Source organism: Coturnix japonica, chromosome Z (assembly GCF_001577835.2).
Source record: "Coturnix japonica isolate 7356 chromosome Z, Coturnix japonica 2.1, whole genome shotgun sequence".
NCBI lineage: Eukaryota > Metazoa > Chordata > Aves > Galliformes > Phasianidae > Coturnix > Coturnix japonica.
The window spans coordinates 24,767,267-24,781,140 of record NC_029547.1 but is presented as its reverse complement, the minus strand read 5'-3'; the positions used below and the strand labels follow the sequence as shown (position 1 = coordinate 24,781,140).

General features: G+C 40.0%; 1 protein-coding gene across 2 annotated transcripts in view; it reads right to left on the bottom strand.

Moving 5' to 3' along the window:
- Nucleotides 1–13,046, bottom strand: part of JAK2 (Janus kinase 2) — an 81,145-nt gene extending 68,099 nt beyond the window's left edge. The window contains exon 1 of one of the 2 annotated variants that reach the window (XM_015848915.2): nucleotides 12,861–13,046. The gene's annotated coding sequence lies outside the window, so the exon portion shown is untranslated. The remainder of the gene's footprint in view (nucleotides 1–12,860) is intronic. The other variant, XM_015848916.2, reaches the window with a different exon arrangement.
- Between the last annotated feature and the right edge of the window lie 828 nt (nucleotides 13,047–13,874).

The window sequence follows — 13,874 nt, the reverse complement described above, 5'->3', positions numbered from 1 at the left end:
TTCTCTATTCAGCCACAACTTCCAGGTTACAAAGGCAAAAACAAAGATAGATAAAAGAAGAAATTGACATTCCCACACAGATTGTGTAATCCACAGTCAATCTGCCACTTCTTTCTTTACTTGTAGACACCATTTAACACTTTAAATATGCCTGTAATCATATAATGAGATTTGCTAAAACCAGACTCAGTGTGATCTAGTCCAACAACAGTACCTTAACAGTCTACTTGCTAAACACCACTAATTCAGATGTTTCAGCAGAAGCTGTAACATTAGTAATAACATGTTTTCAATATTCTATTCATATTTTGAAAGCACGTGAAACTTTCTAACTCCGATGCAGACTACTCCCAAGCTCCATGAAGTAACAGTATGTGATTAATTCAAGTATGGAGTAGAAAAAATGCTTATTTGTGCATGCAGTGACAATCCACTCAAGGTTCTCTCTCAAATAACCAAATTACACAGTATTCTGCTGTAAATATTGTATGTGTAATCACATATTTATGACTATGAAACTGCTTCAGTAACTTAAGTTCTAGTTTTTTGTGCCAACTTAATACCCATCTTTCGTGCTCTGATCTGATATTTAAGCCTCCAAAAGGACCTCACCCATTACAAAGATAAAAGAAAAGGAAATAAAAGTGTGTAGGAACAAACAGGAAAGAAGAGATCACAAATTATGATTGCAAAACTAATCCTATACACCATCTGTGACAGTAAAACAGATGCGATAAAACAAAAAGTCTTGCTAAACTGCTACTTTATTCTACCACGTGGTCTAAATAAGAAAGGACTATAATCTGAGATAAATGTTTCTGCTCGTTCCACAGTTAAAAACAAAAAGTTACGAGAAGAAAATAAGCAAGAGATTTATGGATGTATGTGTGTTAGAAGTTCCTTTAAGATAAAAAAAAAAAATTATTTCAATTCTGATTTCATATTGCTCACATATAACCAGAGAACCTTGCTCTCAACCATGGTCATTTGGAAGTGAGCGTGACGCTCAAATAAAGAGTGAACAGCCGCCCAAATTAAAAGCAACATCCACATTCTTCTGGATCAGTTTTCCTTTCTGAAGTTACAAAAGAACAATTCCAAACTCCTATCACAACACAACTCCGCAATGTATCAGCCTCATTAAAATTTGAACTAACATAACAGTATTTCCAACAGCTATAATAACAAGTAGAATAATTAAATGTCATGTCCTTTTGTTATCCATAACACACACCTTCCTTTCATCACTCCTCCATTTCAGACTAAATGCAAGTTTCCATCCAGTCGACTACCAAGCCACCTGCCAGTCTACCTTCCTTTCAGACAAACATTGATTCCTCTGACCCTCCACTTCAAATTCTAATCACAATACCACACCCTTCCCCACTGATACAAATAGAATTGACTCTACTTGCAATCTCTCTTTCACAAGCAAATGTTTATTCTAATAACAAATCAAAACTATCTCCTTCTGCAAAACCATCAACAATTCTGCTCCCACTGAAAATCAATTTTCCAGATTCCTACCAATTTTAATAGTTATACTACAAGCTGTTCTAGAATACATCTAGCACATAGTTTCTGATCTTAACATTTCTTTTTCATAACTGTTTATTTTCTTCCTATTTTCTTATTTTGTGTGCACTCACAATTAATTGTGAAGTTTTACTTAGGAAGCAAGGGTCTTTTGTCCCAAATGGTAAACTACAAACCTGAAGATGCTGAAGTCTGAAGAAAGACAAGAAGTTTTTTCATGAATGTAAACTGAAAGCCTAAATATCTGGCCCTGAAGTGTGGTTCCAAGTAGCTCAGAACTAGGCTACTATAGAGATCAGAGAACTGCCTTAAAAAGTATTTAGTTCTCTTATTACAAGAGGAAGAGGAGAAAGGAAAGATCAACAAGAAGCAACAAACAGTAGGAAAGAAAGGGGAAAAAGTACAGATAAGGTAAGAAGGCAAAGAAACAGTCAGGCATTTGGATGGATAAGGGGACAAAGCTGTTTACATACTTGCTCCCTTCTTACTGTAAGCCATTTTGTTTCCAGAATCCTACTGAGTCTTTACCTCTGCCTGTGAACTCAGTGTTTCACTAGTGCAGCAAAAGTATTTTTGCCATTGCAAATGACAGCGCCTTTTAACGTAGTGTAGAAAACACAGCCACTTAGAAGCAGTCAAGATGAACTATATTCTCCCCACAGTATATTTGACTGAGACATTTCTCAATTTGGGGCTGAAAACAGTTCCGTGTGGTGCAGTATCATTCATATTAGAATATCTGTTTCTGTAACATGGTAGGAAAAGTATAAGTTTTGAAATATCTGCAGTGTAAGCTTACTGAATGAGTCCTCAAGCCTATTTGACTCTGTTGCCAAGTCTTATATTTTTTTGGCAGGGAGACTCATGGTTTGTTTTTTTTTTTTATTCCTTCAGTGTCTTTTCTTGTCTTTAATGTGTTATCAGCAAGGATGATTTGCCACCTTAATCACATGAAAGCAAAAGGTTACCCATCAGTTTTATTTGCATTGTTTCGTTCTCCAGATGATTAAAGAGTAACTAGAAATAGTGACAGGATGAAAAAAAAATACTGGAGTAAAGAACCAACAAGTATTCTAAATTGTTATAATTAACTACAATAAATTAACAATTAGATGAGAATTTATCTTTGCCTATTTCTAGTCCAAGCAAACGTACTTTCAACTAATAACACCATAAGGATAACATAAGCACACTTACTGCTTCAAAATGGATTTATTCCTCAATGAAAAGAATTAAGACAAGATATTTACCTAAACAGTTTGATACGAGATTTTTTAAAATTTTTTTTAAATTTTTTTACATTTCTTCTTGCTCCTTTTGCACTAATATTCAACAGTCAGAAAAACAGCCTAATGTTTTAGCTCATATCCACTTGATAAAGGAAGGACAGCAACATGAAATTTAGAAAGCAATATAAAACAAAAGTAATAGAAGGCAGGTGTTTTACACACGAGATTCTCAATTTCAACTATAGGTCTCTTAGCAAAAAAGGAATTTATAGAATTCAGAGCAAGTTCTAATTAAACAAAGATAGTGAAATCATTAAACGACACAAAAAAGGAATACCGATTTGTCATGTGTTTATGTTGCTTGAGGAAAGTCTACATTCCACAATTACCTTATTTCTACTTTCTTAGTACAGAAATAGGCAACAGAACTACTGTTAGAAATGCAACTATGAAAATTACCTTGATTTGTTAACTCAAGAACTGGAGGTGGCAAAAGAACCACCTGCATACTCTTGACACTAATTCTACATAACACCGCACTGAAAAGTATCAGCCTCAGCTAGTTGAAGTTTAATGACTTTACAAAACAAAATGATAGTACTCCAAGAGTTCCAGTTGACTTAACAGACCATGAATCTCAGAAAAACAAGAAGAATTTAAAAAATACTCTGATTTAAATATATCTATACATACACTCACATAATACGTATGGACTCAGTGTAATCAAGTATTCAAGAGTCTCAGGACAAGACAGATTAATTCACTGAAAACAATTTAAATTTGGAAAGTCAGAGCCTGGCTCTTCTTTTAGACCAATAGGTCTAAAAGTTTGAGACAAGACATAATGAGAAATTCTGTCACCCTGAGGAGAGCCCAGCGATACAGCTAGGACCCAGAGAAGATGTGATGACACTACCTTTGAGTTTTCATGACCTCACCAGATACAGCTCTGAGTAACCAACTTGTCGTGATCGCGTTACCAAAGCTGCTTTGGTATTCTTGTTTTGTGTCAGTACATGTAACTTCGTATGCAACAGCCTTTCCCAGGCTCACAAATATTTAATCTATTGTTCCAATATACGACAAAAAGATGCTGGAAGTTGTTTCCTCATAAGAATTCTCAATAAGAAACACTTCAGCTACATCACTGCAAGTCAGAACAATACTAAATTTTCCAGTCAGAACAGATTTCAGATGTAGGGAAAGAGAAAAATAATTTGACACATTCACACGAAGTGCCAGCTGAAAACTGAAGCTTTTTCATATTTCTTGAAAATGTTTCAAGTAATCCAAACAGAAAGTTGCATGAAGATATTTCACATAAGTAATACAGAGCAGTCCACAAGGCTGCTTACCAATAAGAAACTAGAAAAACAGCCCTGAGATTATGCTATTTGGGTATGTACTTTGAAAGAAAGTTATGATATATAGAATAAGTAGCTTGGCTTGTAAACTCCCTTGTGATACTACCACATCCAAACATACTGACACACAGCTAATTTGCTCTAACATCAGGTAATGACAAACTCCAAATTTTCTTCTTAGAAGTCTGACCATAAGAAACACCATTTCACCAGTACATACAGTCATCAAATCACAGCACAATATCTTAAACAACATAACATATAATCTTTTAACAAACTGTTAAAAAAAAAAAAAAAGTATCTTAGCTCAAGTTCAGGTGCTAAAAAAAAAAAAAAACAACAAACAACAATAAAACACCTGTGCAACCACAGACATATTACAGCCATATTTTGCTTATAATAACTGAAAACTCAGTCCTGTGAGTCTATAGGCAAAAATATTGATAAGCAAATAGATGAGTTCTAAAACAGACACATGGAAAAACAATAAAATCCAAGAAAATAACAGCATGGTTTAAGTCTGCTGCATACCACTGGTACCCTTGTGAACGCTGTTCACATGCCTGAACCAGCTTGGTTACCAAGAACGTGAAATCAAAAATGTCTTGCACAACTCCTCTGGCTTCCAGCTGCTGAAACTTCAGCTAATTCTACCTTAATAATGCATTAAAATCACACATGCAATGCTTCAAATTGATTTGGTTCTTATACTGGGGTAATCTCATTAACCTCAACCCAACAAACCACCCGATTTATTCTCCATTTCAGCTCAAGTCTACTTATCACACTGTTTTTAGGTCTACAAATGTCTAACAACATAAATGGAGACTCTACCTCATTTTTTGACTTCTACCTTGCATAGGCCCATAAGTTCTACCAACTATTTCATTTTCTCATCATGACAAACTTAAGTTTAACACAATTCTACTCAACTTCTGCAACCATGTCTTCAGAATACTCCCTGGAATTCAGTACAGCTTCACCATTCTTTCAGTATTGAAAACAGACAATCTGTGTGCCAGCCACTAGTTTCAGAGGTCAAAAGATTCTGGGAATAGCATGTCCTAAATTTAGCCAGAAGCATTGTAATCACTGTTAGCTGATGCTAGGTTAACACAAAGGCAACTGGAATTATTTATTCACAAAATCCCTGATAGACAACACAGTTACAAAGGTTTATGGTAGCATAGTTATAGAGCAATTAAAAGATAACTGTGCACCTATTTGCACAGTTAGAATAGTTCCAAAGTCTCAAACTTTTGGAAGCCAGCTGTTGGACTGACATGCTTTATTGCCCACAGCTGAGGATCTGGGTCTTGTGCAATCCCATGTCCTCAAATTCCACAGGGAACCCAAACTTTCTTTTGTAGTTCAGTTCATTTTTGGGGTTGTCCAGGATGCTGTTGCACAACATTTTCTCTGGCACTGCAAGCCTGTTTAAGAAGTGACCCCGTCCACTCCCGTTCCCTTTTGCCACTTGTTCCAGAGATCAAAAAGAGTCTCTAACTTAAGTCACAGTTATGATATAGCACAACTCTACAAAGAGATGTTGTGTTTACAAAGCTGATGGAGCATCAAATTCCAGAGTTCATGAGAGGAAAGCAACATCTTCTGTGGCATACACTTAGAACATCATAAAACTGCAATCCTTAACTTTCTTTTAGATTCTTGGGATTTCCTGTTCTATAATTCCTCACAAAAAGGCCAAAACTCTTGCTACTCAGATTCCTATCAAATTTCCCCAGCATTAAAAGTTCACCTACTCACAGAATGGCCGAAGTTGGAAAAGACCTCAAGGATCATGAAGCACCAACCCCACTGCCACAGGCATGACCACCAACCTCCACATTTAATACTAGACCAGGCAGCCTGGAGCCCCATACAACCTGGACTTGAACACTTCCAGTGATGGCATATCCACAACCTCTCTGGGCAGCCTGTTCCAGAACCTTACAACTCCCATAGTAAAGAACTTCCCCCTGACATCTAACCTAAATCTTCCCTCCCTCAACTTAAAACCATTTCCCCTTGTCCGGCTGTTATATCTACCCTTTCAAAGAGTTGACTCCCCTCCTGTTTATGGGGTCCCTTTAGGCACTGGAAGGCTGCAATAAAACCCCACAGCCCTCTTTTCTCCAGGCTGAACAAACCCAGCTCCCTCAGCCTGTCACAGAATCATAGAATCACCAAGGTTGGAAAAGACCTAAATCCTATCCTGTCCAATCATTTACCTATCACCAATAGCTCCCACTAAACCATGGCCCTCAACACAACATCCAAACGTTCCAGCCCAAGTGCAAAACCTTGTGCTTTGCTGTGCTGAACCTCATTAGGTCTACCTGGGCCCATCTTTCAAGTCTGTAGAGATCCCTCTGAATGAGAACCCTTCCTTCCATTATGTCAACCGCACCACTCAGCTTGTTGTCATCAGCAAACCTGCTTACTTACTCCTTGGACAGCAGTGCTCAAAGTGCCTACTTCCTACAGCTTCAGACAGCAATACATCAAGATATCAAGACATGTAAGTGGGGGAAAAAAATTAAAAGAAAATGAGGAAACGTTGCTGTCTGGTTTACTCTGTGCAGAAATCATAAAGATATCTACGGTACAGGACTGTCAACCTAACACATCTATTGCTTAAAAACTGCATAATTAGCACTGATCTTAACTCACAAGAGTAGGTACTCAAATTTCACAGTCTTTGACTCTGAAAAGTACATTCTTGTAAAACTGGCTTAAATCTGACTTTAGATGACAATAAAAGCAGCAGGTTCTTACACACATACTGTATGACTGCAATATATTCTACAGTAGAATTTCTAATGGTTTGAAATGAGCCCAAAGAGAATCTGTACTACCAGCATTGCAAAGTATGTCAAAATAATGTCAGAAAATAAGGTCAGAGATTCCAATTATAATTTTTGAAGTCATTTTGTACAAGAAGCACTTCTCTCCATGTGAGGTACATTTCCCAGTGAGAGGAAATACCCTTAGTCATTTGATGATAATGTTGAAAAACAGGCAGGCTTTCAGGTGCACAAATCTTCTTGGCAGTCTTAATGCAGCAACCTATAAAATGGAAATAATTTGGCTTTGTGTTCAATTTCAATTCTTTCAACTATAAGAAAAGAGATTTTAAAGGTTTCACTCAATTCAATTCCTTTTGCTCACTCCCTCCATTTTCTGAGCATAACAATGTTTTTGCCCTCCTTACCTTTGTAGTTTATACCTTTGGAATAAGGCTGTTTTTGATTCTAGAATAAGAATGGTTTTGATTCTGCTTGTCCCTGCAGGGATGCCAACTCATACAGACCAAATGCTATTTGGCTCCAACTCCAAATTTCCCAGCACACAGGAGGACTTCATACAGATGGAATACAACAAGCACATACATAAGTGGCTTCATTTCTCCTTTACATTTTAGCAAGCATTTATTCCTTCGCTTCACAGAGTAGGGGGCTATTTCTACCCCTTGCAACTATATCATAATTAACTTATGAGCAAACATAGCATATACTGTTACATTTTCTAGAACCAGAACTAAACATTACAGCGTGTCAGAATTCCCTACAGCTAGGAAATGTGGCAAAATGGGATTTCTGCTGGCTTTACTGACTAACGTAGTAAACTGTACACCAACTACAGCACAGATAACAGACTTAATTTTCCTGACCAGCATCTTTAAACATGAACTCTCACTTGAAAACTGTATCTTTAAGAGCCTTTTGCCTTTAACTTCAAGACAGCCTTCTATGTTTTTTGACTATCATAGTAGATTTCTAAAGCATCTTTTTAGCTTGGGAAGAAAAAAAAAAAAAAAAACCTAAAAAAACAACCCTCTTTAATCAGCAATTAATGGTTGTTTTTCAACAGCCTTTGTCTTGAAATGCTCTTGTATTAGGCTTGTAGATAAGTTTTGCTAATATACTCAGAGAAACCCAGACACCACCTGCGACCCTGTCTCTATAACTGAATCCCTGACAACAATCCCCTAATTTCATGCTGAAGTCAACAGGGTTCATCTAAATGCACTTGAACAACTGATGCCTCCAAGGATTGTTTGAGAAATGAAGGTAAAAAATTTACTGAATGTTTATACGTAGCAGGACTTCATATGTGGAAGTAAAATCTTCTTACTGTGTGGGAAACTTAGGAGGCCACATTACATATCAAAAAAGAAATACAAGCAAGCAAGTTTGCTCTTAACTAAGATGTCCTAGCTGTTGACCAGTACTAATGGAGAACAAAGACTGAAGTTCTTCATTAAAGGTATATTAGGCACGTTCTTAAAGATCAATCTATTTTGTACATGCAGAATGAGTGTACATGTGCACATATATGCTAGGACTAAAAAGATGTTAACATTATTATTGTAAAACATTTTTAAAAAAAAAGAAAATCTCAGCCAGATTCCTAATTTCCATATTCTGTTTTTGGAAAACAAGATGGCTGCAAAAATAAAGCCTGAAAAATTGATGTCAACTGAACTACTAAACTGAGGGCAGCAAAAATAAATCTGTAAAACCAATGAATTTAAGAATATATATTTTTAATTCTTAATGTATACATGCAAATAACTTTAACCACATCACTTTAAACACATATAGTATTTGAGACACTGGTTAAACACACTCCAAAAGCCTGAAGTCTACCGTAACTGTTTGAGCACTGGAGCAACATGATAAAGGTGATACCAGCTAAGATAGCTCCCTGGACTGTCAATGCAAATTTCACACCTAGAAGAACATCCAGCTCATGAACTGCAATAAATACCAGAACAAGTTCTAGATGGGGATGCACAAAAGTGAGAAATACCATCCCATACACACATACACAAGTATACACAAAACACTTCAAAAGTCACAGTCCAGGTAATTAATTCTAATTAGCCTGTAGAATGTTCCAGCTCCATCTCCTGGGCCTGGCAATGAAGTTGTTGAAGACTGAACAGCAACTTAAAAACAACTGTATGGATAACAAGTTAACTCCAGACTAGACCAGGATCAAGACAATCCAACAGAAAATGAGACCTAGGTAAATGAAGAATAAAAGAAAGATAACACTCTATGTCAAGAGACAGAAACTAACGAAGTCCTGAAAGAGTAACTTTCAGCTACTCCCACACGGTCTTAAATTTTGAGCCATACGTAAGCAGCTGAACAAAACAACCATGTCGAAGGATGTGCTGCTCAACAGACTGCTGAATACAGGCATACACAAGGCAAGAAACAAAGTGTTCCAATGAATAATGAATGGCATTGAAAACATTATAATTTCACTTGTTTCTTTTTGCTTTTTGTTGTTGTTGTTTTCTGTGATGTCACAATTCAGATAAAAGCATTTGATCTGTGGATCAAATACTAATGTTACTTGGAAAAATCACAGGAAGATGCGCAGAAGAAGGGACTGGAGTATGGGAAAAAAACACATTGACTTCCAATGTCTCTCTCTCTCTCTCTAACACAAGGAAACATTCAGCCCTGATTAAAAAGCAATTTGTTACCAACAGTTAATAACAGTACCATGAAAACTGCTATCATAAAAGACATAGGTGAAAATTTGTATAATAAAGACAGTGTTTGTACTGATTAAAAAGAAACGCCTACAATTGGGCTCCACACTACAAGGTTTTCTTTCCCCCACTCATACAAGTCAAATTTAAATATTTATGTTTGAGTGTGTAATACAATGACAGCATAACCAAAATTACAGAGGCAGTTACTTTACAGGCAGGTCATTCTACTTGTCTACTTATGTTGCACTTCAGTTTCCTCCAAATAACATGACAGAAACAAAGCTAGGAATTACTTTAAAACTTCAGTTCAGCTGTACTCAGTACCCACAATAACACAAGAGGGTCCTGTCTTTGTCCACGTGAATCCTATCTCCCTGTGTTCAGTGCTGCCAAACCAGAGAGCTGGTGGCACAAGGGTGTCATCACCCTTTTTCTTTCAGCATTGGACAGGCTGTGAATGACAGAGACAAGATACCTTGCACTCATATCCTACAGCTCTTGCTGTATTCCAGCAGCCCCTCAAGTGACAGATATAATGTACTCTGTAGATCAGCAGATCAATTGAGCAAAAACAGCACCTACCTAACAGAATTGATTATAGTTCTTCCATAAAAGCTACCATAAAGAAACTTCATACACTACATACTTGTTTTCATTTTGCTTTTCTAAGTCTCCATATAAAGAATTACTATACAGGGTAGTTAATAAAAACTCATAACCAGAAATTTTGGAAAGCTCCTCATTTAAACTCTGATATAAATCACTTCGGAAATACATTAGAGAAATACAAATACAAGCCTGAGCTCAAACGTTGACTCAGATCTTGCTAGTCTCACTCCTATTAGTCATCTTATTGGGCTCGTGCTGAGCACCCTGTGGGTGGATACATGAATTCATACAGAACCCACTGAAATTAGCGCAAAGCCAGGGCAAGTGGCTTCTAATAGCATTCTATTGAGTTAAATGGAAAAAATACAGCTATGTATTGCTTAATTACACTGTTAATCTTTGCATGCAAGCCTTGGTAAGAGTGAGGCAGGGGCAGAACTAGGATGTTTAAAACAAATATGCTAACTCGTAATAGCATAATACCACTAGGATAGGGTAATTCAGGTTGAAAGGTATCTTGGGAAGTCTCATCTAGTAAAACCTCCTCTTCAAAGTTGCATTTAAGCTTACTTTAAAAAGCCACAAGGCTGTGTTGTCTTCTTCCACGTTAAACCTTTTTTTCCCCCCAAAATCCCTTTAAAGTAAATATACATTAGTTGTCTCATCAATAATTATTTTACCCTGCCTCTTAAGCAAAGTTTTATAACTTCTGACATTAGTTTCCTTTTAGGTACACGTTAGCACCACTTAGCTGATGCATTTGTTTAGTATTACCATACATATTCCCGCTCCAGGGTCTTTCAGCCAAGTTTCTAAAGTATTTCTTGTAACTGTAAATGTTTCCTCTCAGCTTTTTGTTTACTTTAAGTCATACAGTAAAAATGCTCCAGAACTTTAATAAAGAGATCAACGTTAGAAAACACAGCCCTGTTCAGTAACCACTGCTCTTATAGTTTGGGCAAGGGATTACCAATGCCAGTACAAGACGGCAATGGCATTCGCTTTAGTCACACTCTGTGGTCATGTACAACATCAGCACCACATCATTTGGAAATGGTTATTATCAGTCCAATCACCAGGCTGAACAGATGCATGTGAGAGGCAGCAGCAACCTCCTTTCATTTTCCATTTTGCAGTTCTAGTCAACAAGACGCTGAACCACTTTCTGTATCCTGCAAACTTCTTGCTCATTGAATTTCCCCTGCTAGCAGGGATCAGTACTTCCCAGCAACATCAGGGAGTCACTAACATTTATGAGAGTGAAAAAGGTCTTGCAAATAGCTTAGATTTCAGGCTTTTCTGGAAAACACACTACTGTTTATAGGTACTACAATTTCACACCGTAGTTATTAAACACTAAATTTGATATTCAGACTTTTGGAGTCACTTGGGACTCAGGTCATCAAGCAGAAGATAATAGAAGCAGTGTTTCTATCCCCAAGCCCTCAAATTAAGGCTCCTGGACATGAAACAGAAAGTCCTGAAGCACATCTCTGCTGTTACCTTGTATCAGTGACCATATAGACAGAGCATCACAAGGAAAAAAAAAGTTAATCCACCCGATCAATCCAAGCTACACTTTTCAACAGTGCACACAATGCCCTACAATCTCCTGTCAATATTGACTTTTCATAAAATACAAAATTCAGAAATATACCTATCTCCATCCGAACTGTTATTTTTCATTAACACTGGGGAGAGAGATGACAAATAGGGGAGCATACGGGGCAGGGATGTCAGCAGCACTGATCATTGACCAGCTGCCCTCCCCTACACCTGGCACTTTCGCTGACTTCCACATCTTCCTCGTTATGTTTCTCCCTGACAAACAGCCAGAGGGAGCAGCCTATGTCTCACCGGTAGTAAGTATTAAAGCCAGGTGTTAATTTCTGCCTTGTCACACAGGTTAGAGAAAAGCGAATTTGAAGACACAGTCAATCAGGCTGGCATTAGACTCGTTAGACTTCAGCTGTACCAAAAAAAAAAAACCCAAACAAAAACAACCTGAAGTTTCACCCGCAATTGTTTTCTTAATAACAACAGCAATAGCAACTTCATCCTGAGGATCTAAATGAAACCCAGTAATTGGTAACACACAGCTAAGGGTCCCAGGAACAACTTTAACACGGGCTGACAACGAGGCGCCCCCCAGCCCGGCGGCGCTCCTTCCTCCCGCAGCGCGGCTCTCTCCACGCCACAACTATTCTCGAGGAAGTACTCCAGCAAAACGCAACAGTTTCTCCGAGGCGCGGCGGCCCGAGAACACCCGCCGGACTTCCCGCTTTCTCGCCCCGCTCTCGGGCCGGCCGGCACAGCGCTGTCGGACACAGAGGCCTCAGCGCCCAGGGAGCTTTCCCGTCCCCCCTCTCAGCGCAGGGCCTACTCGGGGCACCCGCCCCGCGCCCCGCCGCCGCCCCGGGCCGCTCAGCGTTACCCCCATCGAGCCGGCCTCCGCTCGGGACTCCCCGCCAGCAGGACGGAGCGGAGACCCCTGAGGCGGAGGCGCAGCCACCCCCCCCATGACCCGCCGTCACACACCCCCCCGCACCGACCCCGGCGACCAGCGGACAAGTCTCCGCCGGGGCGGGCGGCTCTGCCCCCACTCACCCCGCGGTAGCTCGGCGGAGTGGCGCGAGCCGGCGGCTTCCCCTCAGCACCTGCACCCTGTCCATGCACGGCACCGGGGCAGGCAGCACGGCGGCGTGTCGCCGAGCCGCGCTTTACCCGCCGCCTCGGCACAGCCGCCCCGCCTCCACACCCCCCTTTTCCTCCCTCCCTCCTCCAGCGCCGTGCCGGGGAGCGGCGGGGGCGGGCACGGCCGCTCGCGCGGGGAGGAGCGGGGACCGCGGGGCTCCCGCCGCGTGCGTCATCACGCAGCTGCTAAGCGACGCGGGGCGGGGCAGGGCCCAGCCGTGGGGTCGGTGCCGTGCTGCTGTCAGTCTCCTGTGGGAGAGATGTGAGGGGTGTGTGGTGTGTGTCTGACACTATTAGCTTCTGCCTTCCCCGCGGGGAAGAACGAGAAGAAAGTGAAGCGCGGGGCCTCCGACAAGCAGATAGAAGTGTTAGCGGGCAAAGGCTGAGGCACCTGCGTCGGTGTCCGCTGTTTCTGTGTTAGTTCACAGTAAAAAGTACAACTTCCTTGGGGGAAGTGCCTTTTAAAGTGTTTTCTGTAACTTGTGTAGTGAGTTTGTACCTTAGTTTCTTATCCACGCGAAGCAAATGTGCTTGGTGCTTCAGTTCTGGGGTAGGTGAGCGAGGCTGTCTGCTGGGGCAAGCAGGCGGGAGGAGAGAGTGTCGGTGAGAAGATGGAATAGAAGGAAGAACGCCAGCACCAGAGGAGCTGATCCACGGAAACGTGAGGTCATTCTACAGGAAACAGTGGGGAGGAGAACGGGTGGCAGAGAAGAGTTTGATCAGACATGATGGTGACTCGAATCCACCAACAGACGTGGCTTCACTCCAAAGCAAGTTAACCTGCCTGCCAACATAATGCAGTACTGTCAAACAAGATGCTGTTCTTTAAGGATGAGCTTATCACTGTCATCTCTGCTATATATTGTATATTTGCTCTTAAGCACAAAGAAAAGTGTTGCATATGTCACATAGCATCATCTTACAGAA